The following is a 26,856-nucleotide window of genomic DNA, read 5'->3' on the forward strand; positions in this document are numbered from 1 at the left end:
CTTGCCATTTATCTCTCCCACACTTAGATACATGTGGGCTACTGAGTACAGGTTGATCACCATGGAGGGAATTCATAGGACCTGGGAAGGGCGAGAGAAGGAACACAGCAGGAAGAGAAATGAAAATGAGCAAGTAGGAGAATTTATAAGTCAGTATCTATCTTCCCAGCTCTCAATTCCGGCGCTTCTCTTCACCCCTACAATCACTTCTCCAGTTTAGACCCTTACCCTCTCTCACCTAGATATTCCAACAGCCCCTGACTCTTCTCCCGGGCCCCGGTTCCTCTCTCCTCTAACTTCTCTTTGACAGAATCACCTGAGCCTCGTTCCTAACTCACAAATGGGATCCTATCACCTCCACAGCCTTCAGTGCTTGCTGCTGCTGGTAGAGGGAACTCCTCATCCCTTAGCAAAGCCCTGAACCTCCTGCTGCTCTAACCCCAGGCCACTCTCCCAACTTCATCTCCCAGTACACGCCCTCACTCAGCACCAACACTGCAGCAGAAGAGAGTCACCCACCAGGGATTTTCTGTGTTTTCTCACCCTGACTCCTTTTGTTTCTTCCACCAAGAATCTCTTCCCTGACCCCCAGCTCATTCCTCCATGGCCAGACCACAGTTGACCTCATTCATGAGGCCTTCCCCAGTCCTTTCAGTTGGAATTCACTGTCCCTTCTCCCATGTTCCACCAGGCTCTACAACTTCTCCTCTATTGAATATATCATACACGTCCTTGTTATGGTGTATGTTTTAATCTCCCAACTAAATTGCCAGCTCCATAAAAATTTATTCATCTCCATATCCCTTATGGGCTTTTACAATGTTCTGGTCTGATTTCAAATGCTGCAGGTGTGGTAGTAATTTTTTTTAATCCTCATAACAACCTTACAAAGTAAATACCTTTATCCCCATTTTATAAATAAAGTAGACCAAGGTACAGGCAAATTAGGTAATTTGTCTACCCTCACAGAGCTAGCAAGTGTTGGAGCTAGTCAAACTGACCCCAGAGTCCACACATTTAAACACTATCCTATGCATATATTTAAATTTATCCAAAGGAAGTGTCTATAGTTCCAAAGACTGATCAAAAATGCTATAAAAACAGGTGATAGAAATATTAGGGAATAACTCAAGACTAAAAAAGCCCAGAGAAGTTAAGATGCTTACCTGAGTTCACACAGTGAGTTACTGGCAGAGACAAAATGAAATTTGGGTCTTCGGAGGCTGGCCTAGTGCTCCTTAAACTAGATTACGGCTGCTGTATGGTTCTTATGGAGTGATCAGGAGAGAAAAAAAGAGACAGGAAATGTAATTGAGTCTCATGTAATTGTAGGAAGTAATGAGGAACTCAGGCAAGGATGAATCTCAAGATAATGCAAGCAAACTATTTAATAAACACATCTCTGCAGATGAATTTTCTTCAGCTCAAAAATGCAAAATTCTAAATCCATGAATCCAAGTAAAAACATGGGCAAAATGCAAATAAACAGAACCTAAAAAACAATAGCTAACTTTTTTTTCTGTACTTACTATACTCTGGGAGCTGTGTTACCATTTGATCTAATTTAATCCTCACAACCAATCCATCATTATTATTATTAGCCTCATTTTACGGAGAAGGAAACAGTCTCTGAGAAATTGAGGACATTTCCTAGGGTCACAGAGAGGGTAGGAAGTAGCCCTGGGATGCGGAGTCCAAATGAGTGAATTTTTCAGATAGTAGAAGCTTATTCCTTGAAGACCTAAAACCATTTTGGATTTCAGTATTCTCATATGTAGTACACACTGCCTTCCAAGAGAAAGAACTGGAATATATTTTAATCTTTTACTTGGTTCCCAAAGTCATTCTTATGTGTGTCCCTATGCACCAGCTCCCTTCCATATGGTTGTAAGAAAGCAATCATCATACAACAATGCCTCATTGAGGCAGGTACATCTAGCGTCTGACAGTAAATGGTCTCTTGAATACTGTTTCCTTAGTCCCTTTGCCTGCTTTTATAGTTTTCCCATCCTTTCTGTCATCAAAACACAGTAGCTGATGTTTCTTGCAATTATATGCCTTTATCATCCCCACCTCTTTCTGCCATGGACTGGAAAACCACATAAAGGGCATCATTAGAATTTGGTGAAAATTCAGAGCTTTTAAAATTTGAGTGAAGGGCTGAGATACTGCACCAGAAGTAAAGATCCTGAACAGAAGTGAAGCCATATGTTTTCTTTTTACTGGTCAAATCTCTTTCTTTAGCTGTATTTCTGATTGTTTAAATGCTAAATAAATGCTGGGGGAAGGAGTGATTGGAGACGACCATACAACATTCCTTTATAAGGATAGGTTTATCAGGGTGAATAAAAAAGAAGTCATTTAAAAAAAATAATAGAATATTCTAATAGAATCAGACTGTAAAAATTCAAATGTTACTTTTAATCTTTATTAAATTACTGTCATTAGATTTTATTAGATTAGATTTAATTAATAATTATTTAAATTATTATTCTTATTTATTAGAGAGGTGATACAGTGAGATGTAAGAACCTGGACTTTAGACCTAGAAATATCTGTTATAATTTCTCTCCACTGCTTTCTGACAGTTGACTTGGACAAGTTACTTAATTTTCTCTGAGCTTCCATTTCTTATTTTCATATCTTAAATTGTGGATAATGATAAAACCTATCTTATAAAGTATGTAAAGTACCTGACACATAACAGTCAGCTTTAAAATCACATATAATAGAGTTGAGATCATATTTTTATTAACTGAAATTAAAATACTTAGTCCCAAAACTACATTCATGATCTAAAATTTATAACTCATAATTATATAGCACAAAAGTTAAAGAATTCGGGGCTGGCCCCGTGGCCGAGTGGTTAAGTTCGCGCTCCGCTGCAGGCGGCCCAGTGTTTCGTTAGTTCGAATCCTGGGCGCGGACATGGCGCTGCTCGTCAGACCATGCTGAGGCAGCGTCCCACATGCCACAACTAGAAGAACCCACAACGAAGAATACACAACTATGTACCGGGGGGCTTCGGGGAGAAAAATGAAAAAATAAAATCTTTAAAAAAAAAAAAAAGTTAAAGAATTCATGTTGTCATCTTAGAAACTCTGAAGCTAGAAGAGTTTTATCTTCAGAATATTTGTATGGCTGAATTTACCACTTGTCATTTGAGCCAGATGGCTTAACTGTAGCAGTTCCCTGCTAAATATCTGTTGGATGGATGAATGGATGGATGGATGTGTGGGTGGATAGATGGATAGATGAAAAGAAATGCTAACACTTGGACACAATGTTAATATTTAAAGAAGGTGGATGGACGGATGTGTGTGTGTGTATTTTTATCTCCATACCTGCTAAAAAAATTATTCTAACTAGATTAGAAGCATCATTTAATACAGGAAGATCAATTTGCCAATATCTACCTGGACCTGAGCTTGAAGTACAAAGGGACCTCAGAAACATGGAACCAGAAGAAAGAGGAGAGAAACCAGGTGGAGTAGGAATGGAGGTGGGAGTAGCACAGAATCTGGTCCAGCTATAGAGACTGGCCCAGGGGAAGGCAGCTGAAGAATCCAAGGTTTAGAATCCAATGGGTATAGCAAACTCAACACAATTCAGAAAAATGTTACTCAGGGGTGATCTGGTCTGACAGAACACATGGGAATGACAAATTCAAATAGGAGAGTAAGAATTCTCAGAAAATGGGAAGAGGAAAATAATGGCAGTGCTGGGAGATCTACCCATTCCCTATAGAGTTGGGGCCTGCTGTCTGATATACCAGGATGGTGCCCCAGCCCTCAGAGAAAGAGACTGGAAACAGGCTAATGTTTGGGGCCAGAGGGCTACAGGAAATGGGCAGGGAGATATGGCTGACAAGAGAGTGGGGGCTAAGGCAGAAGCCCAGGGGAGGGAAGGTGCCAGGCCAGGTGAATAGCTAGAGTAGCAAATACTATAACTAGCCATATGACAACAAAACAGTGCCCATCCCAAGCCTAAGTGTTAAAGAGAAGGCTCAAAGAAGCAACGTGGCCCAGACCCCATGGCTGGGCTCTGGGTCCCGGATCACAGGTCCAGGATTGGGACTCCTTTTCAAGTCCCCTTGAATAGTGAAATGAGGCTATATTTCTGCCTCAGTCAGAAATATATGACTTTAGAATGAGCTTTAGAATCAGAACATAGCTCATGCTGGGTAGGAGAATCGATCGCCCTGATTATGAGAAACTGGGAAGGCAGAGCCAAGAGAAACAATGCTGATAATATGTTTCTGCTGTAAACAGATTTTGAAAAGCTCCTTGAGGACAGGAACTAAGTGTTTTTTATCTATTCATACCTTATAACACTGTCTTGCATAGTTAGTTGGGGACTATAGTTAATCCTCAGAAAAGTCAGAAGAAATCTGTACTCGTGGGTACAAGTCAAATACTTCAGTCACTATTTAATTGTTACAAGCACCCTTACTTTTTTCTCTCCTGAGTGTCTATAAACAAGGATATTCTGCCATCTCCCTCTTGCTTCTTAAAAATAGTTTCATAGACTCCAACTTTATCTCTATCTGGGCCCTGACTCCTTTTCAGAGGAAAGTGTTAATTCCATAGGATTTATGTGTTAATCTTAAACCCTCTTATCAAAGATATTTTGACCCATATAGACTAGAGCTCTGTGCTTCTGCACAATTTTCTTTTCGTAGCAGTGCTAAATTTAATTAAACAAACATTTGTTTTGCAACTAGCATGGGGATTAGATGAAAGGATATAAAGGAATAACAGGTATTTGGAACAAATAAGATTATGACAAGGTCCCTGTCCTCAAGAAGCTTTAAAACCAGTCATATAAGCAAATACAAATAATGAAGTATGCTAAATTGAATGAAACAAATACTATAATGAAGATGCAAAGAACACGGAAGCAGAGCAATTAATTCCTAGTCAAAGTGTGTATATTACTAATCTCAGTATCACCTCCCTTATGCTTTTCCCGGACCCTCCAACAAATTGCATCTACCCTCTTCTCTGAAACTCCATAGTATTTATTCAAACATCTGAAGGAAATTTTCTAGACTTTCTACTGTCTTAGTTACAAGTCCACCAGCCTCCAAGTAGCTGAAAGCTGATGGAGGACTTTTGTGTCTCTGGCACAGATTAAATGGCATTTAATCTCCATTTCTTGAACAAAAACACATACATGTATGCACACACACACACACACACACAAAATGAATGCCTAATGTTTGAGGAGATAATAATTATTCTTAATACTTTGATTCCAAAATCTTCCCCCCAAGCATCCATGATTAACATGTTGAATAAGAGATGGTTCATCTCCCGTTAGCTTCAAAATGACTGCTTCACCTAATTTTAATAAAGAAAATTACAAAATCATTATGCCTGATGTAGCAGCACAAATAATTTAGGGAAAAATCTAAATAAATCATTACTTTAAGACATACAATGTACAACATCCATGAAATGAAATTCTAGCTGTATCTAGACACAAAAAATATTCAATGAAGTTATGATCAAATAACAAAAGCCCATTCTTTGCAGAAGACAATAACTATAGTCATTTGGTTACTGGTTTAGACCAATATTTAAATTCATTAAAAGAAAAGAAGGTAGTGTACATCATTTATATTAAATAAAAAGAATTAAAATCTTGAAATCAAGGCCAAATCCAGAATGTGGAACACTGAAACCAATAAATGCATAATTTCCACCAAAATATTCTCCTCTAAGTCACAGCATACAGACGATTTTTGAGGTAAACATTCTATTACAAAAAGACCTTGTCTGACCTTTACCAACATAAACCTCTTCCCAGGCCATACTTCCAACTGAGAATCCAAGGGCTGGCTTCAGTTTCCACATTAAGAGTTCTTGGATCTCCAGTCTTTACGTTATTTCCCCAAAGGGTTTGATAAATAAGGATGGTTGAATAAATCACTTTCCTCTTAATATGAGTGTGGTAGGGCTAGAGGCTCTAATAAACATGTGTTGGAAGAAGGAAAGAAGGGAGAAATTCTGGAAAGCAGGGAGAAAGGAAAGGAAGGAGGGAGAATGGATTCCATTTATTTTATCCAATGGATTTAAAATTTTAAAGTCTGGAAATTTTCCTAAGGACATACAGCAAATGGAGAAACATTTATTCAAGAAAAATCTAATAAATCTTTATAAGAACAGCAGGAATTGGTGGCATTTGAGCCACCACCTGCTCATTCATTCTATACCCAAGCTCAGTGCAACAGAAGCTCTACTCTGGGTGACTACAGCCAAGAAGCACAAGGTGCCCAGATACTTGATCAAACATTTTTCTGGGTGTTTCTGTGAGGATGCTTTCGGATAGGATTAAGATTTAAATCACTAGACTGAATAGAGAAGATTGCCCTTCCTAAGGTGGGTGGGCCTCATCCAATCAGATGAAAGCTTGAGTAGAACAAAAAGGCCCTCCCCCAAGTAAGGAAAGATAAAGTAGCCTATATAGTATAGTGAATTTGAGAGTTACACATTCCTAGAGAGACGCCAACTACCAAAACTGACTCAAGAAGACACAGAAAACCTGAACAGACTTATAACAAATAGAGAGATTGAATTAGTAATTTTTAAATTTCCCACAAAGAAAAGCCCAGAACCATATGGCTTCACTGATAAATTCTACCTAACATTTAAAAAAGAACTAATAGAAATTTTTCACAAACTCTTCAAAAAAAATAAGAGAACACTTCCCTATTCATTCTATGGGGTCTGTATTACGCTAAGACCAAAATCAGACACAGGCAACTATCTCTTTTAAATATAGATACAAAAATCCTCAAGAATACTATCAAACCAAATCTAGGCATATAAAAAGTAGTACACACCATGATCAAGTGAAATTTATTTTAGGAATACAAAGTTGCTCTAACATCAGAAAATCAATTAATGTAGTCCATCATACTAATAAAATAAAGGGGAAAATCCACATGATAATCTCAAGAGACAGAGAAAAAGCAATCGACAAAATCCAACACCTTTTCATGATAATAAAAAAAAACTACTTAGGAAAGTATGAATGGAAAGAACCTTCCTCAATCTGATTTTTTTAAAAAAAAATTTACAAAACACCCATAGCTAATTTCATACTTAATGTGAAAGACCTAATGACTTCTTCCTAAGATCAAGAAGACACGGATGTCCAGTCTCACCTCTGCTATTCTATATCGTACTAGAAGTTCCAGCCTGGGCAAGTAGGCAAGAAAAAGAACTTAAAAGCATCAAGATTGGAAGGAAGAAGTAAAAAAAAATCTATTTGCAGATGACATGATCTTTTATGTAGAAAATCCTAATAAATCCACTAAAAACTATTAAAACTAATCAAGTTCAGTAAAGTTGTAGGATGTAGATCAATATACAAAAACCAATTATGTTTCTATAAACAAGCAATGAATAATCTGAAAACAAAATTGAGAAAACAATTCTATTTAAAATAGCATTGTGGGGGCCAGGCCGGTGGTGCAGCAGTTAAGTGTGCACGTTCCGCTTTGGCGGCCCGGGGTTCACAGGTTGGGATCCTGCGTACGGACATAGCACCGCTTGGCAAGCCATGCTGCGGTAGGCGTCCCACATATAAGGTAGAGGAAGATGGACACAGATGTTAGCTCAGCGCCAGTCTTCCTCAGCAAAAAGAGGAGGATTGGTGGCAGTTAGCTCAGGGCTAATCTTCCTCAAAAATAAATAAATAAATAAAATAGCATTGTGAAGAACCAAACACGCAGAAATAAATCTAAGGAAAGAAGTGCAAAACTGGTACTCTCAAAAACACAAACCATGTTGAAAAAAATAAAAGAGCTAAATAAATGGAAAGATATTCCATGTTCATGGATTGGAAGACAGTATTATTAAGATGGCCTTACTCCCCAAATTGATCTACAGATCAATGCAATCCCTATGAAAATCTGAGCTGGCTTTCTTGAAGAAATTGTCAAGCTTATCCTAAAATTCACATGAAAATACAAGGCACCTAGAATAACCAAAGCCATCTTGAAAAAGAACACAGTTGGCAGACGCATACTTCCTGATTTCAAAGCCTACTACAAAGGTACAACAATCAAGATGATGTGCTACTGAGGCATGTAGGTCAACGGAATAGAACTGAGAACGCAGAAATAAACCGTTATGTTTATGGTCAATTGACTTCTGACAAGGAAGCCAAAACAACTCAATGGGAAAAGAATAGCCTTTTCAACAAGTGGTACTGGAACAACTGGATATCGACATGCAAAAGAATGAAGTTGGACTGCTTCCTTATACTGTACACAAAAATTAACTAAAAATGGATGATAAACCTATACGTAAGAGCTGAAACTGTGAAAACCTTTAGAAAACACAGGACGAAATCTTCGTGACCTTGGGTTAGACTAAACTTAGATACAGACCAAAAGCACAAATGAAAGCACAAGTGAAGTATATTTTTGTTTTTAGTAAGAACACTTAATATGAAATCTACCCTCTTAAGAAATTTTCAGGTGTATAATGCAGTACTGTTAACTGTAGGCACGATGTTTTACAGCAGATCTCTAGAACTTATTCATCTTGTATGACTGAAACTTTATGTCAATTGAACAACAACTCCCCAATTCCCTCTCCCCACAGCCGCTGGTAACCACCTTTCTGTTCTCTTCTTCTGTGACTTTGACTGTTTTAGGTCTCGTATAAGTGGAATCATGCAGTATTTGTCCTTCTATGACTGGCATATTTCACTCAGCATAACATCCTCCAGGTAATTCTATGTTGTCACAAATGGCAGGATGTCCTTCTTTTTTAAGGCAGAATAATATTCCATTGTATGTATAGACCACATTCTCTCTGTCAAGATCATGGATTCCGAAAACATATTCCTCAGTATAATCTCTCTTCCTTGATATGCTGGACAAGTGACTACCTCTCTGAGCCTCTCTCCATCTGTAAGATGTGAATAATGCACCTCCCACATAGTTCTCGCTCAGAATCCCTGAGATGATGTATATTGTATCTCTCACACCTTCCCAGCCTGCAACAGTTTTCAATAGTTACTACTTCTGATCCTCCTTCCTCCCTTCTTCATTCTCTCCTTACCTCTCCTGGCTCAGTTTGGCTGCAGATATAAATAGATGCACAAATATTTCCATTCTTTGGTTGTTATTGTTTGTAAGAATGAAATGAGGGCAGTTGGTCAAGTTATTTTGTTTTTAATTGCAAAGCTTGAGAGATAGCAAGGTAACAGATGTGACCAATAGATCTCCATTTTTATACCAATTCTGAGTGATGAGTTTTGTCTTCATGGAATACTAAGAAGCTCATAAAGAAAAAATATCTTACACCTTGGTTTCTCCTTCAGCAAAATGGGAATTATAATTAAACTACCTGTTGAACAATATTTTTATGGGAATCAGATGAGTTAAAAAATGTGAACTATTTAGAAAAAATATAAAAATATTATTCTAACACTCTTCTTTCACCTATCTGTAAGCTTCACTCAGTGAGAAATTGAATTTGAAACAATTAAGAAATTTACATGCCCGTCCCATCCTCCCCTAACCCAAGCCAAAAAAAGTCATCATCCGTTCTTGAATTGAATGAGGGTTTTGTTTACTCTTCAAGAGAGCATCACTGTGTTAGAGCAAGAGTAATAATTCATACACATCCCACTATTAGCATTTCTAAAATCTTCAAAGTTAAAACTAGGGAATTTATTGCAGCTTTAGGCGATGCTGAAGGTGCCCCCGCAGCAATAATTGATGCTCTGAAAGCACACATAGAGAAAAATCATCTGAGTTCTTTCATGCTGTTTCTCTTCAAATTTATGAAATATTGATAGAAAAATATAAATAGGTATTAATGCTGTTTTAGTAAAGATTCGGTCTGGTGGAGACAGAGCATAATGTATTTCCAGCCTGCAGGATTAACACTGGAGTTGCCACTGATGCTGCATTAATAGCCAGAAATGTGTTTTATCCATCTCTGTGCTCCAGGTTTCTCAGACAGGAAATGAGCCCCGAGCTTCCATGGCATGTCTGTGGAGGACACTGCTTAAAGACCTCAACTCCTGTGAAGTTGCCCTGCCTACAAAATCATGGACCAGAGACTCCACTCTATCCCATTTCCACTCTTTTCCCAATGCCTACCCATCTCAGACAGGGATTGCATTACATTTTGAGTTTTAGAAAATCCAAATGTCAAGGCTTATACAGGAAATCTAAGAGGTAATTGTTAGTGTTGATTCACCAAGTGAAGGATATTAGGGCCATGGTCTCTAATTCTCTTGGTCTTACTTCATGATCATGCTGTGGCTGCTAAATCTCGAGCCACCACTTCTTTATTCCAGGAATGAAACAGGAAGGTGGGTTATAGAACAAAGGCAGATGGTGCCGTACAATGTATCAAGAAAGCAAAGGCCTTCTCAGAAATTTCAACCAAGATGTCCTACTTAAGTTTCATTGGTCACAACAGTATTACATGGCCACCCATAGCTTGAAGGCAGTCTAAAAATGTGAGTGTTTAGTTTTGCAACTTCTATGGAAGGAGGCAAGGGAAAAGAGTTTGGAATGGGTACTGAGAGAGATTACACAGTGTCTGGCTTCCAGGCTCTAAATTAATACTTGATAGATGAGTAAGATCCTCAGAACTGATTCTTGCCTCTCCTGTAACTGGTGGAGAGTCAGAATTTTGTGATTCCTACAAGTGCCTTTGTCAGACCCAAAGTAGGGTTCCCCAAATGAAACTATGATGTGGGCATCAGTAATATCAATAATATCCTGACAGAAATTTAGATAGATGGATGGATAGACAACAGATACATCGACAGACAGAGAGACAGATGGATGATGTGTGTGTATATTTATAATAAAGAGCAGACACATTCTATTAAATGGAATAAAACCCTCTTTGTTATCCAGCTGAGGCCCCCTAACACCACCCATCCTCTCCCTACCCAGCCCAGTGCCCCAAATGCACACATTTACACCAAATGTACTTCACATTGAAAGTATAAAGGAAACAAAAGTGGGGGGACGTCAAAGAGAGCCAGCAGACACACCCACACCTCGTGCATGTGTGCACGTTTCAGGAAGGGGTACAAAATAGATGTGGGGAAGACAATTATGAACTGTATCTACTTGTAGCTCTGCTCCAGAATGGGGGAGATACTTTGCCCCCACAGAAGGAAGAGAAGCAAGCCTGGGGATTCTTTCGCCAAGGCTTCTGCCACCTACTCCCTCTCCTTTCTTCCCTACTCCCTCTCGCCCACCCCGACTGAAGGGGAGGGAGGTGAGCATGTGGGGCAGAAAGCGTGTGTTTATGAGCACTGAGTCCTGTTCCTTCCACCACTTAGCATCTCGCAGATCAACCGATTCCATTCCCCCTTGACGGCCTGGGTTCAGGTCTGAGCCTTCTCTGGCCCCAGTCACTGCGGGGGTTACCGGTTAACTGGTCTCCCTACTCCAGTGCTTGATCCACACTGTCCCCAGTGTCATTTTTCCCTTATTCTTCAAAGAGGATATATATATATTTGTGTGTATGCGCACTCATATACACATGTACACATGTGTGCATATATGTGCACATACATGTATACGCATGTCTATAATATTGTTTGTATATGTATGTATACCTGACTTGAAAATATCAAATCGGAATCGAAGGTTTAAAATGACAAACAATCATCTCCCCCGCCTCTACACCCACCCCTCCCACTCCCAGGCCAGCTTCCTAGAAAAAACCACTTCAGACCTATAGCTGCTTCTTGAGGGAGTTGCCTCCAGATTGCTAAATCACAGGCTTCTGAGGCTCTTTCTTGATGAATCGATTCAGCACCACCCATTTCTATTGTGACCTTCCTAAGGCACAAATCTACTCATGGCTCTCTGTCCCCATGCATGGCTGCACAAGCTGAGCTCTACCAGTCACCTTCACTTTGGCACTTCCTGGAGGTGGGCAACATGGCAGCCCTGTCTTCCTCCTAGATTGCAAGGTCTCTGATAACTGTGGGGGGTCTGTGCCAGGCCTGCCCCACTCAGTCTCTCCTGGACCACAACCAGGTAGCCAGTTTCACGGTGACTGCATGTGATGGTTAATTTTATGTGTCAACTGGACTGGGCCATGGATGCCAGATACCTGATTAAACATTATTTCTGGGTATGTCTGAGAAGGTGTTTCCAGAAGGGATCATCATTTGAACTGCTGGTGGCGTAAGTAAAGCAGATGGCCCTCACCAATGTGGGTGAGCATCATCCCATCTGTTGAGGGGCTGAATAAAACAAGAAGGCAGAAGAAGGTTGGACTGTCTGTCTCTCTACCTGGCTATATGATCTGGTCCATCAATTTTCTCCTGCCCTCGATGCTACTGGCTCTCAGACCTTCAGACTTGGACTAGAATCTACACTACTGGCTTTCCTGGGCCTCCAGCTTGCAGACGCTAGATTCTGGGCCTCCATAATTGCATGACCCAATCCTTATAATAAATCATATGGATAAATAGATAGAGATAGATAAATAGATAGATAGATAGATAGATAGATAGATAGATGGATAGATAGATATGGATGGTAGATAGATATGGATGGATGGATGGATGGATGGATGGATAGATAGATAGATAGATAGATAGATATGGATAGAGAGAGAGAGAGAAAGAGATAGACAGATAGATAGATACATATGGAGAGAGAGAAAGAGAGATACAGATAGATAGATAGATAGATAGATAGATAGATAGATAGATAGATAGATAGATATGGAGAGAGAGAGAGATAGCTATATCTCTTATTGGTTCCATTTCTCTGGAGAACCCTGACTAATACACTGCACATGTCTGCTTCCTGAGATGAATAGCAATCATGGCCCTGGTACAGCTGTAAGAAATTCGGTCAGAATTTGGGTATCAGATCTGGGTGGCATGCAGGTTGTACAAAAGATTTGACACGGCACCTCCCAGGTCTTTCCAATACCCAGTGGTCTCCATTCTTGACAGGAGACAGTCATCACCACCACACTATTCAATCTCTCACAAGGGAATTGGGGGCACTCTAGAGGCTCTGCTCACTCAACAGCCTCCAAGCTGGAAGCCATCTCATGCTCTGTGTTGAAAACTCCGCCATTTGTGCTTAGCTCACGAAGATGCAACTTGTAGAAGATATATGTCAGAGTGCAGGCCAATTTCAGGACAGAGGTGACACCTGTCTTTGACTCGAGCACATCTAGCTCTGAGCCCAGGCCCGGGCGATCTGAAGGGAATGTGAGAAGTCATGAAAGTTTGCTTTCCTCTTCTGTCTCCTCAGCAGGGACCTTGCCCACTCCCCAAGAGGCTGTGTCCCGGTTTTGTGAGGCCAGATAAGAATCTGGGGGTACACAGAGTTTTCTTTCTTTCTCTCTCCCTTTTTTTTCCTTCCTGTTCCTTTTCCCTTCTGTTCCTCTTCCTTCCCTTTTCCTTCCTTCCAGCCTTCCTTTCTCTCTTTCTTTCTCTTCCTTCCTTCCTTTCTTCTTTCAAATTTGTTTGTTTTCAGTACCCATAAAAATCTTCTGTGACCTGGACCTAATCTAAGCCCTGAAATATAGGAAACTCTGGTCCAAGCAAATAAGAAAATCTTCTAGCAATCAAAATATACAAAGCAATACCTAGTCTTTATAAAATAATTAAAGTATGTACTACTTTTGCAATAGAATGAGTCTCGGTGGGTTAGAATTTTGAAGTAGCTATTCAACAATCTCCTTGGTTTGATAAGGTTCTTCTTTGCAATATGTAACTCATTGCTGTAAGAACTGTGGTCAAAAACATAAAGTCAGCAAGATCTCAGCATAAAAGGATAACTAAAGTTAGCTGCATCGGAAAGCCAGCAGTGATAGGGGACACATCTTCAAGCATAGATCCACATAGCTGGATTGAAAGAATATGTGTATATATGATCTGTCTAAACTTCTCTCTCCTTTTGTTTTCTGAAATTTCACCATTAGAGATTCAGTACTTTGCCATACATATTGTTCACTCCCTGCATTTAACATACAGCTATTTCTAAAAGAATTAACATATTCAGTGTCTAAGAAAGCATGAGTATACTATAAATGAGATAGAAATGGGAGGTGAAATGCAACAAAGACCCATCCTCAAGGGTTTACCTGAGGGTATTTTTTAATTAAGCTTCATTTTTTGCAAATAAAAAGTAATTAAAATAGAAATTTAGTCAAGGCTTCCATCAAACGTTTAAAAAATGGGGAAAAATGAGCAACCACAATGATATTTGATTAGCATTTTCATTATCAAGTTTCTTTTATCTTTGTCTACAAATGTCAGCATAGAAACTGGGCCTCCCTAGTTTTGCCTTCCTTCATAGCTTCATGTTTTAAGCCCAGAAAATCTGGCCACTAGAAATTTATTTTTAAATGGATTAAGTGCTCTCCCAGGAGCGATCTTTAAACTTTTCCATCTAAATTTTGATAAAACTTCACATGAAGTCAATAACAAATTAGAACATAAATATTTAAGCAGCTAGAAGATAAAATGAGGGCCTCTCTCTTTCTCTCTTTTTTATGTTGCTGGGAATGTGCCAAACAGAGAGGAATTAAGGGTCTTGGGGAATATGTCAAAAGCCTTTGCTTGTGCAAACAAGAAAACCAAGCGAAAGGTCACTAATCCAAGGGAGGTTGATGTCACCTTGGAGTTGCTCTCATCCACTTCAGGAATCCCCAATACTATCAAAAAGCTTCTCTCCATCTTCTTCCCAGAAGCTTTTAGTGCAGGAGCAAGTGCACTAATAATTTTTCTGTGGGGCTTTTGCCCTTAATGAAGTCCTGCTATTAGAACTCCACTTTTTTTTTTTTTTTAATGTACAGGAAGTTCTATTTATTTTCAAAGGACACCTAAAGAAGAAAAAGGTTCTTCGTTTCAAAAGCAAATCAGATGAAATTAGGAGCAGCGTATCCCTCATCAAAAGAAACAATGAATCAGTGAAATAAATAGATGCTAATATATGCAAAGACGATTTCAGAAAGTGATGAACCTAAACAGATAAACCCCCGAATAAGCCACCGATTTGCTTAAAACCTCTCTGAAAAGACTGTTTACTAGAGTCGCCTGTGCATGGAGATTGTCTATCAAGGAGCGAATCTTATCTGTTCTGTGGGCTGAGATACGATCTCACGCCAAGGAGAATTTTTCTCAGGCTTTCATGGTAATTGTAGATATTTGATTGCAAATCAGAATGTTTGTTCTTCCTAATGAACAAAAGCACTGGATTAGTCATAGCTGGTATTAAAAGTTGTTTTTGTTTACAGCCTGGGTTAGACTTTAATATTCTCTGAATACGCAAAGAACATTCTCCAATATCCTATTTGTGGCACACACTAGTTCCTGCTTTGAGCGGGCTGGAAACTAACAAATTAAGTCTCCACCCACCCTTGACTAACAGGAGCATCTCCATGCTGCGCTCTAACAGGTTGGTGTGGGCAATGCTCCGAGAGGCAGAGGTTTGTTCTGATTCACTTCCATTTCATTAAGGACAGGAGAAGGCATTCAGTGTCACATCATGTCATCAAAGGTGTACTTTCAGAGGTAACTTCACGATGTTTTCATCAAGCTGGAGGATAAGAACAAAGGGACATTGAATGGCAATGCCCAGCCAATCTCTCCAATCCATCTCCATGGGAAGGCAGAATGACTAAAATGCATGCATTCATTCATTCAACAAATAGTGATTAAGAGCCAGGCACCAAATTTGATGTTGCAAATACAACAATGAGCAGGAAAAACACATTCCTTGACCATCTCCCCCTTACACACACCTAGGCTTATATTATCCAGCTGTATGAAACTTGAACAAAAATGGACACAAAGGCTACAATTTTTATATCCAGCTGTCTATTAGCAGAGGAGGGAGTCAGTGTCTGCCTCACAAAAACCAGAATGTTAGCACCTAGAGAAAAAATTAGGACCACGTCTTTGTTACCAGAGGCAATGAAATAGGATCAGAAAGTTTACAAATCTCCCATGGCTATTTGAGCAGTCAAGACTAGAACTCAGACTTTCTACTCTTCATCTGTGGTGTCTATGTCACCTCACCAGGCCTCTTTCTCTCCACCCTTCCCCACCAACCATGTTTGCTTCAGAGAAAGAGAAAGTCTGATTTTTGAATGATAGCTACATGGATTACATCACGATGTAGTTAATGATAAAAGCCAGACTTCAATACATGCAGACTTTAAATAACACATTAGGCTTATCACTGCTGATATCTTTAATTATGCCAAGGCAAAAGTGGAGATGGTCTAAAGGGAAATACAGATTACTTGTTAAAATTATTAGCAGAGTTAATGTGCTTACATTTGTTTATGTGTACTGGAATCAGCTCAGATATTTGACTGCAATGACAATATGTGTAAAGATCAATTAAAAGTCATAGAGATGAGATATTGGATTTCCAGACCTTAATAGGATTTCATCTGCACTTGCTGTATTATGTTATATAATTATAATTGAGCTTCCATCAAACCACAGAATCTGACACCTCACCAATTTATTTTCCAAGCACTAATGAAAGTTATTTCCTGTTGAGGATGCTTTTAAAAGCATAACCCTGAGGAAGATATGTGGTACAAGGAGCGATGGGCTTCTATTTACTTAGCAAACCCAGGTAAAAACTTAGACATAAGTAAGATGAATTTGACAGTTTTAGGACGGTCCTTAGCAGCCATTTGTTCATATTATAAAGAGCATGTAAGTGCTCTCAAAAGGAATTGTAAACAACGTGTATAACTCACGCTCACTTTGAACCCTAACATCTGATTGATCCTCTGCCTGTTTTATTGTAGGCCAGTGAATCTAGAGGCAGGGTTGATAAAATATGTTCCTCTGGATCGCTCTTAAGTTTTTTCCCCAAATTGAAATCATACATTGAGTTATAAAACAAACTTCTCTGCAAAAGAACTTAGGGAGGTAGCTTTCACTTGACAAAATGTAAATTCTTTCTCCAATTTCATTTAGAGAAGCAAAGACAATAACCAGAGACCACAGTGTAACACAGCTGTAAGATGGCTGTCTGGACTGACAGAACCATGACACTCTTTGGAGAGACTCAAAGCTCCTGTAATAATAATCTTGTGCTCCTCATACTGGCTTGTGGTGGTAGAGCCATGAGTGAGATAGATGGCGTCCCCTCCATGGTAGGGAGTGTAATTTCTCAGAATCATTTATTTACGGACAAGTCATAAGGAACACCAGAGATCATGTGATATGGCCTCACCAGGAAAGCCCTGCCTGGCGGATGTGTGGCCAGCTCTGCTTGAACATATCCAGAAGTGAGGAGCTCACCTCAACTGAAACAGTTGCCAGAGTTGTCAGAAAGTTCTTTCTTGTGCCTTGCTGATATCCGCCTCCTTGTAACTTCAGTCCTTCCCTCTGAAGGCCCCCGTGTTTGGTGCAGCTCAGTCCAAGAAGCACTAACTCTGCACCACGTGTGACTGACAGATGCACCAGACAGCTGGAGCTCAGCCACCCTTTTCTTCAGCACCTGCAACTCCTCTTCCTCACCCCCGGGTTCGTGGTGGACGATATTTGGACTCAGAAATACTCCCAGGCCTCTCACAATTTGACGATGCAATGCATGAGTTCATAGAACACCTTTACTGGATTCATTTTGTTGTGTCAATGTAATATTTTAATAGATGTACTCCTAGCTGGTCACTTTCTCAGAGGGAGACAATAAATTTAACCAAAACATTTTTAAAGCAATGTTATTCTAAATATTGGAAAGTTTCTCTCACATCTCCTCTTCACTCTACGTTTCCTGACTAAATATCTCACTTCTCATGATGAATTTATTCTCAATTCTCTATTTCCTGAGGGTATCCCAGTCACCTCTTACATCCAATCAGTTACCAAGTCCTGCAGTCACACCCCCTAAATATCTCTTCATCCCAGCCCCAGCCTCCTCCAGGCCACTGCCATCCTCACCTGGCTCCTGCAGCAGCTTCTCTGTGCGTCTCTCTGCCTCCATCCTTGCTTCCTTCCAATTCCTTCTTTAGGCTGTTGCCAGTGATCTTTCCAAACTATTACTCTCACCATGTCACACCCCTGCTGAAAACCCTCACTAGCTCCCAAATGCTGTTAGCATGAAGTTCAAACCCTTTATCTTCTCCAACATAAACTCTTTACAATCTGATCCCTTCTGAACTTCTCGCTTCTCGTCTCTCTCCAATCTCCTCCTTGGAAATATAGACCCAGGCGTAGAAAACTTCCTTCAATTTCTACACCAAGCTACACTCTCTCTCACCTCCAGGCCTTCACTTGTGCTGTTTCCTGTGCCTGAAACACTCTTTCCTAAATCCACCAACAACGCCATCACCCGGCTAATGCAGGCTTCCAGTCTTGGCTAAGATGGCACTTCTCAAGGACATCTTCTCTGACAGGCGCATGGCCTCATGCTCATGGCACATGTTAATAATTATGGATCATATTGCCTGTTTTCTTCATGAAACATTAGTCTTCTGAGGGCAGAGCCCACGCCCTCCTGTTTGCTGTCGACTCTCGGAGCTTAGCGGGTACCTGGCACACAGCACTTGCCTATAAATATTTTTGAAGGAAGAAGGGAGAAAGGGAGGGAGGGAGGAGGAAATGTCATATGCCATTTAAAATACATCCTCCAGAGCTAAGCACAGTATTCTGGAGGGGATCTGCTAGCAAACCAGGACGGAGAGGCCGGGCAGTTCTCCCTGGGTCGGATGGTGCTGTCTCTAGAAGACACAAAGTTCTCAGGAAGCTTTGGTCATTCATTTGACAAATATCTACTAGGCATTATATTATTAAAAAATTTCATATCATAAATACAGTTTAGAATTGTGGTTTAGAGCCTTTTCCAGAGACAGGATGTCTAGGTTCAAATCACAGTTCTAGCACTCACTGTGTGACATTGGACACATCACTTAACATTTCTGGGCCTCACTTTTCTCATCTGTAAAATGGCAACAATAACAAGGGGTCCTAGTAGGTGGGATGACTGAATTAATTCACCTGTGTAAAGCGCAGGGAATGATGCCTGGCTCATAGTAAGTGCTTTGTGAGGGCTTGTTTTGAATGCTAGAGAACGCCTCCCACAACACCGAGCCAGAGTCCTCAATAAACAATAGATGTTTTCTTTTGAGGATTAATATTCTGAACTTAAAATATCAAATACAGAGCCTGCTATATCGTCTGTGCTCAATAAATGATATCTATTGTAGCTTCATTATTATTTTATTTATGTATTATATTTATACATTATTTTCTATGTGCGTATATTTATAATTTATATCATAAAGTTTAACATTATTTTATAACATTATATTTTTATATTTACGTATTTAATATAAAAGGTAAGTTGAACCACTTTGACTACCTCATTTATTCCTCAGAATAATTTTCTGAGACAGAATCAGCAGATATTCTTGATCTTATTTTGTAGACGGAAGTTACACTCAAGCTTGAGCGACCCAAGACTCTAGCGCCAATAAGGGGCTCCAGACTCTATGACATGCTCCTCGCACTTGAAGTCATGACATAGCCAACACACAGTTCAACTGGCCATGAAAATCTCTCACTGAATTCTCACAACCACCCTGAGGGACAGCGCTGCTGTCAACATTACACAGATGCAGAAACTGAGGCAATGTGGTCATGACCTTGCCCCAGGTTTCCTGTGGGCCAACTGCAGAACTTGGTGCTCCCAACCTCCTCAGTCTGCCAGTGGTCCCCAAAGCTGGCTGAGCATCCCTTTCTTAGGAAGCATAGGGTGCTCCCAACTCCCGGACACTTCAATTCAGGTCTAGAGTTGCAATCCAGAATGCAATTTTACACATCCCCTTGGCAGCCCTGGGTCAGTGATAAGGAACCACTGAGCACCCACCTATGTGATGGGCCTGCTCCTGTAGGGCCTCAAGTGTCCAAAGGACAGAAGACAGGGGACAAGGGCAACTCTGAAGACAAACCACTTTCTTCACCGTTTTGCCCAAGGTTGACTCCAGCAACTTCCTATCTCTTTATTGAACTGCAATTCTTTAAAGTTGGGTTGTCAGCGAGAATTCAAGTGTCGTCTATCGAATTTCAGCAGAGCTCAATTCCCCTGACATGCACTGTTTATTTAGGCTTAGTTTATCCTTCTTTCTTTTAATCTATTAGCCAAAGCATCATCAGAAGACAAACATCACTCACAGCTGAGGGTTCTATTTGCCTTAAAATTTTCCTTTCAAGTCATGGATATAGGTCTGTTTTCAGTGGTTGCTGCAGATATTGTAATATGCACAATTCATGGAGGGGTGGATTACTGGTTACCATATTTGTACCCTGAACTTAAAATGCTGGAGTGGTGTGGGATACATTGTCATGGAAATTGCTCTCTGGCCTCCAATGACTTGGACAAAATTGGGACGAGGGCTGTGAGATTTAATAACACCGTGGTTACAACTGTAGTTTAAACCCATAAACCACAAATGCATGTCTGACCGGAAATAAAAAGGATCTGAGCATTCCATCCTCCTAAGCGGATTCTTCCATAGAATGTGCTGGAGAAGAGTCTAGCCCCAAGAGCTTAACTTTGCAATTCAAAAGAGTTGTGACTTAGCTTCCCTTATATAACATGGGCAGCTTTTCATTATGTTTATTTGATGCAGTGTTATTGAGGCAATATTTCATATGAATAATTCATTTCTACTCCAACTTTATCAAGCAAAGTCAAAAGCAGAATCCTAAATTTCAAAACAGATCAAAGAGTTTCTTAAATAAATTGGAAATGCCTTGAGTTGCCTGCTTTCTGAATCTCCCTGTCTTGTGTATGCATTAAGCAAGCACTTACTATGGCCAGTTGGATACTAAAGTTATTAAATGTTCACAGCTCTCCCCACATTTTCTTCAGCGAGGACAAATTTTAGTGTCCCAGTTTTGCACTGTTTTCTCTCATTCTTATCCAGAAATTGAGTTCGAGGAGCGCAAATCACATCCCAGTAATTTTTTTACAGATTTTTCACTTTGGTTGTACGTGCCTGATTTTCTGAGGCCGTCTCGGGCCTGATTACCTTCTGTTCTGCTGGGCAGTCTGATGAACACAGCGGGCAGGCTGTGGTGAATCAAACAGAGCAATTACATTTGGATGCTCAAGACTGCCAGCTGCCTGTGGACGCCGCACCACAGCCTCTCCATTGTGGTTATCCTCCTTTCAGATCTTACCAAGTCATGCAAGAAAGTCACCCTTCAAAATGATTGACATCCAAAGAATCGCCCTGGCTTTATCCAGCCACAGGAGCTGCTAAACAAGAGTGGAGCAGTCAGAGAGAAAAATTAAACGCGGAAGCAAAAAACGTATTCAGAATCACTGAATCATACCTAAGCACACTTTTTTTCAAAAATGGTTATAGGTCAATAGGAGAAAAATAAAAATAACTAAAAGATCTCTAGAGTCATCAAAGAATGCTCGCTTCATAGGTGACGTGGAAAGGGCCTTAAAGGCACTAATTTGGCCATCTTATTGTCTCGGAGAGGAAAACCATCTTCCCTGGCTGGGGCAGGTGGACATTTGGGGAAGAGTGAGGTGCAGACAAAGAAGTACAACAAACAGAGGGAACAGAAAAATCTAGCTTCAAATCCTTGCTGGGCCACTGAGGAGCTAGGGGTCTTTAGGCACCTTGCTATACATGGCTGGATCTCTGTAATAGAGGAATAATGCTACCTACTTTATGAGATGTTATTGAAAAAACGTAGGTAAGTTTATGTTTGTAAAGTGTCTAGCACATAGTAGGGAACGGTAACTCGTATTCAGTAGCCTGGATCCGGAGTTTACTCTTCAGATTTACATAAAGATATTTTCTCACGTTGTCTATTGTTGCCTGATCAGTACTACGTGTTGGAGACGAATGAAAATATCTGCTCCAAACATTCCTTTAGTCACTTACCTGTGGAGTAGATACTGTTCAGTTGTCTACCCACAGCCAGTTTTATCCCCTGCGTCCTATGGGCGGAGCCTGCTTCCACGATGGAGGCTTGAAATGCCACAGACTCATTTCCCATCATCCCTTGTGGCTAAGCACACTTGAAAGTTGCTGGAGATTTCCGGGAAGGAGTGTCTTCCCTGATGAAAGAAACAAGAATGTGAGGAGAAAACCGTTTTCCGCTCTCTAACTTTTCTGTCGCATCAGGGCATCCTTCAAGCTGCTGCAGCCATCTTAAATCGCAAGGAAACAGCTCAAACGGACTCTGACCCTGCTCGCTGACATTACAGAACTACCAGACTAACCCGGAAATGACCTAGCACCACACTCTTTGTCATGGGAGATCATAAAGTGCTTTTATCATTTAAGTCATTCTCATCGTTTATAACTGAACAGCACAGCCCTTGTTTCCTTGTCTGCCCCCAGCGTGTGGAGAGACTCCATCCACTTTGTGCTTGAGCAGTCGAGCAGGAATATGCAAGTGTTATTCAACATGGAGTCATCTTTATGAACGTCGCTAATTAATTTTCAGAGAGGTTCAGGGACTCATCCAATGTCACACAGCCAAGAGCCACAGAAGAGAACTAAAAGCTAGGTTTGTCTGCCTCAAAGGCCAGTCTTTTCCAAACGCTGCTGCTACACACGTAGCTGTTACCCAGTGCAATGAGACATATTTTAAGAAGATGAAGTTCCTTTTCCTTTTCTGTCTTGCCTTTCAGCTTATATTCTGAGCTGCATAATCCTACAACTGCCAAACTTTGACCTCTCTAAGCAAACTCACATTCTGAAATTTTCCTTTTTCCTCCTTCCCATTAAAATTTGCCTGTTCTGGGTTCCATTCCCTCGGAAGCCAATACACTTTATAAGATTAAAGCAAGATAATTGGTTAAGTGAATTTCTTTTAGTGGGACCCTGGTTTGGAGAACACCTTCAATGGAAATTTTCAATGCCAAATTGGCCCAGACGGCGTGATGGTCCTTTCACATCACAGGGTCAGATACCTTCCTCACGTACAAAGGGCTGGTCCTGCCAATAAAAGGTAACCCAGGTAGAAGCGTGATTAAAATTCACTTATACCTTAATCAAGTACTTACTAGGCACCTCACTTACTACGCCGGCAGTATTTTAGGGGCTAGGGACACAGGACTAAACAAAACAAATTCCCTCCTTTCACGAAATTTAAATTCTAGCTGAGGGGAGATAATTAAAAACTAAATATGTAGTATTTCAAATGGTGAAAGACGCTATAAAGAAAAATAAAGCAGGTTAAAGAGGAGAGATAGGTGGGGGTAGACGGTCTCATTGACAGTGATCAGGACACGTTATATAAAGGAAAGGATGTAAATGTTAACAACATGACAACATTGTCATGGAAAGTGGTGAGAAAGTAAAATTGGAAAGGAAAGATGAAGGAAACTATTACCCTCTTCTTACAAAGTGGGAAATCAAGAAATGCTGCTAAAACTTGATTGAACAAAAAAAGAGAAAATTAACCATATTATTTAAAGTTCCAAAAATGATAGTAGGAAAACTAAAAGTCCTGGAGGAGAAAGGGTGGGAGAAGGGATAGTGTAAGTGAGCTAAATCCTCATTTTTTATTTCTAGGAGTCAATAGAAACTGCTTAATTGGGAAAATAGGTTTTCTCTCACATGCCAGCTTTCACTGATCAGTCATGGCTGCCTGGGGCTTTCCTGAGTAGAACTCCACACACAAGACCCAGCTCTTTGAGAAAGTGTGCTGTGATCAGTTAATTAGTACCGTCTTTCATGGGTGCAGAAAGGATCAATGACAGCGTATAGGCCAAGAACTGTCATCTCCACTTGGAGCAACACTGGGTCATCTGGATATGGGAGAGGCAAGCACAAGGAGAAAGCAATAGCAGCAGTAAGAACAGGTTATATCAGAAAAGAGAGAAACGTGATGGGAAGGGGGTTAGTCATATGAAGAATGCTTATGTCTACTTTCAGCTTGGATTGACAACATTCTGAAACGTACAAAGGAGAAAAGCTATAGAGGAGACTGACAACAAAGAGTTGGCTTTACATGTCTAATGTAAGAATTGGGTGTGTTGGGTTTTGAATCCTTGCTTTCCCAAGTCACAGAGAAGAATTTAAGCAACAGAGTTTCTAAGACATGTCCCTTCCCTGGGAGGATTGTACCCAGTGACTCATTTAAAGTTATTGAAATGTATTTTAGGTATTGGAAAACTTTGGTGGAGAAAACTTACCGTTGGTCCAATAACACCTTCCCTGCTGCACCAATTACCTAAACAGAGGAAGCAGAGGTTCCAGGGTCCCAGCTGTACCATCACGCCAAATCCTGGGAACACAAACAAAGCTTGAGATCTTGACTCTAATTAAATTGTGTGGAGGCTGGTGACTTTGCTGGCCTCCTGCTCAACAGAAAACCATGTGAAATTCTGAGCATGCTCCCTTGGTGGCTAATGTCTCTAATAAAGACACAACCCTCAGCCTGAGATTGTGCTCCCCAGGACTAGAACCAAACAAAGAGGACAGGAACACTTGTGCTTATGAGAAAGGCCCTGTTAGAAGCACTAAACGAAGTGATAATGAAGCTTCATGTTCATTCGGCTCCCAAAGTCCTTCTCCCTCTTTGTGAGAAGTAGCCCCCAGAGAGGTGACTCTTACAAAGAGCCCTACACCAGAGTTCTCATTCACACCCCAGCTCTGATACGTCTGTTGACCTGTTCAATATTCTGCCAACCTTGTGCTGAATGATGGATGACCTGTTCACTCCCACTCCAGTACCCCAGGTTCCACCAGTAGCTGGGACACCTCGCTCTACAGTGTTAATTCTAACAGGCATGGATTTCTTCCAGTGTCGCCAGACAGGCTGCCCCCATGCTGAGGGCCCCATTGCCTGTATGGGATGATTAGAGGAGCCCTGCCCCAAGCACCTATCCCACTTGACCCAGGAACCCTTAGAGATTCATCCCTTTAGGTTCCTTATTAAATGCCCCTATCGAAATGGCTCAGCAGTTATCAGCCATGATAACCTCAGCACAACATGTTTCCAGAGAGAGCCTACTGTGTGTCATGAGCAGTGCTAGGTGCCTTAAATAGACTCTATAATTGTCAATACATTTTAGCAGGGTCTAACCACTCAATACATACACTCATGCACACATGCATGCGTACTCATGCACACATTTTTTTGAGGACCTACTATGTACAGGGCACTGTGCTCAAGTGGAGGATGTTTTGGTGCATGGTAGATAAAGGTAAATTGTGTACAACTTTGAGCACTATCCAGCAGTGGTGATAAGATACATACATAAACAAATATAATACAGTGTATAGTGAATGTATTACTGTAACAAAGGTAAAAGTATTATGTTTTGAACTTAGATGCACTAAAGACCAGGAAGAGTGTTCCAGGTGGGGACCTCTGTATTCACTCAACATGTTTTTATTGAGCACAAGTGGATTCACTCATATGAGAGACTATGCAGGACCAAGACTTTAATGTAGGAAAAAACAGGGTATGTGTGGGATACGTATGCAGGGGAGGGATAAAAAAGGGGAGCGTGTAGAGATCCACAAGAATTTCAGTTGAGGATGGGATGCATGAAAGAGGGAAATGGGATATAAAGGTAGAAAGATGAAGAGGGATCAGATCATAGAAGGTTTTGTATGTCACTCTAGAGAGTTTGGACATTACTCTACAGTCATTAAAGAGCAATAGAAGGTTTAGAGATAGAAATTTATATAATTAGGATTCTGCTTTATAAAGATGAACCTGGCAACAACATAAAGCATTTCTGTAAATGTGTGGAAGCAATAAACTAAAGATAAATAATATAGGAAACCAGCAAGGAAATTACCAAGTACTCTAAGTAAGAGGTAATATGGACCTAAGCTGGAACATCTAACAGTGGAAACAGAGAGGAGGAAAAATGCTGGCATTATTGGGTTCTGAAACAGACAACATGAGCTCCTGAAGCCCAAGTCCTGGGTCATAGTCCTACCAGGTAGATCGCATGGTGCCTGGCACAGAGTAGACACAGGATAAATGTCAGAGGTGGATAAATGGGTGGATGGGGGAGAGGGAGGACTGAAAGATGGCTGATGTTTGGGCTAGATGTCTGGCAACATCTGTGGAACAGGTTTGAGAAAGCAGACCATCATGGATCCATGTTGTTGACTGAAGGAGATAGGGAATTCGAAAATATCGGGATCATAGGGCTTGAGGACAATACAAAAGACTTGGGAGTTTGGCAGGAGAAGGGCAGAAGGCAGGAAAGGAGAAGAACAAGGGGCTGATTCTAGGCTGCCTCTCAGAATAGGATGTGCAGACTTGATACTCCATGGTTTTGGGGGGTGGCTGACCCCTCTGAGGACCATCAGGTGAAAAGGAAGTTGATAAGCATTACATTAGGATGAGCACTGTCATGAGGCACTAGTTACGAAGACAGAATTTGCCATCAGAGAGAATTCCAACAGATGTGTGCAGGAATTCTGATCGTGCCACTTACTAACCGGGGCACATTATCAGAAATTCCTAGGTCTTGATTTGGTCATCAATAAATAGAGACAATTTTACCAAACAGGGTTATTCAGAGGGTGGAAGAGATGGCAGCCATCTGCCAGAAACTCTCAATCCCCCAAAACTTGCACGTTCTAAGTTGTTACTGTGAGGAAACTGCCCAGCCAGGTACTGCATTTCCTAGGACCCCTTGTGGCCAAGTATTCCATGTTTTGGAAGATAGGATGTGAGCAGAAACAACACATGCCTGTTCTAGCCAGGATTTTTTAAGGAGCAGGTGAACCTTCTCTACTTGCTTTTCCCCAAGAGATGCAGAGTAGCCTGGGGTCCTAGAGGATATGGAGCAGCACCATGGACAAGGTCTGGGTAGCAAACCATCGTGTGGAGGAGAGCTGCTCTGGGACC

This window comes from Equus asinus, chromosome 4 (genome assembly GCF_041296235.1).
Source record: "Equus asinus isolate D_3611 breed Donkey chromosome 4, EquAss-T2T_v2, whole genome shotgun sequence".
Lineage (NCBI taxonomy): Eukaryota > Metazoa > Chordata > Mammalia > Perissodactyla > Equidae > Equus > Equus asinus.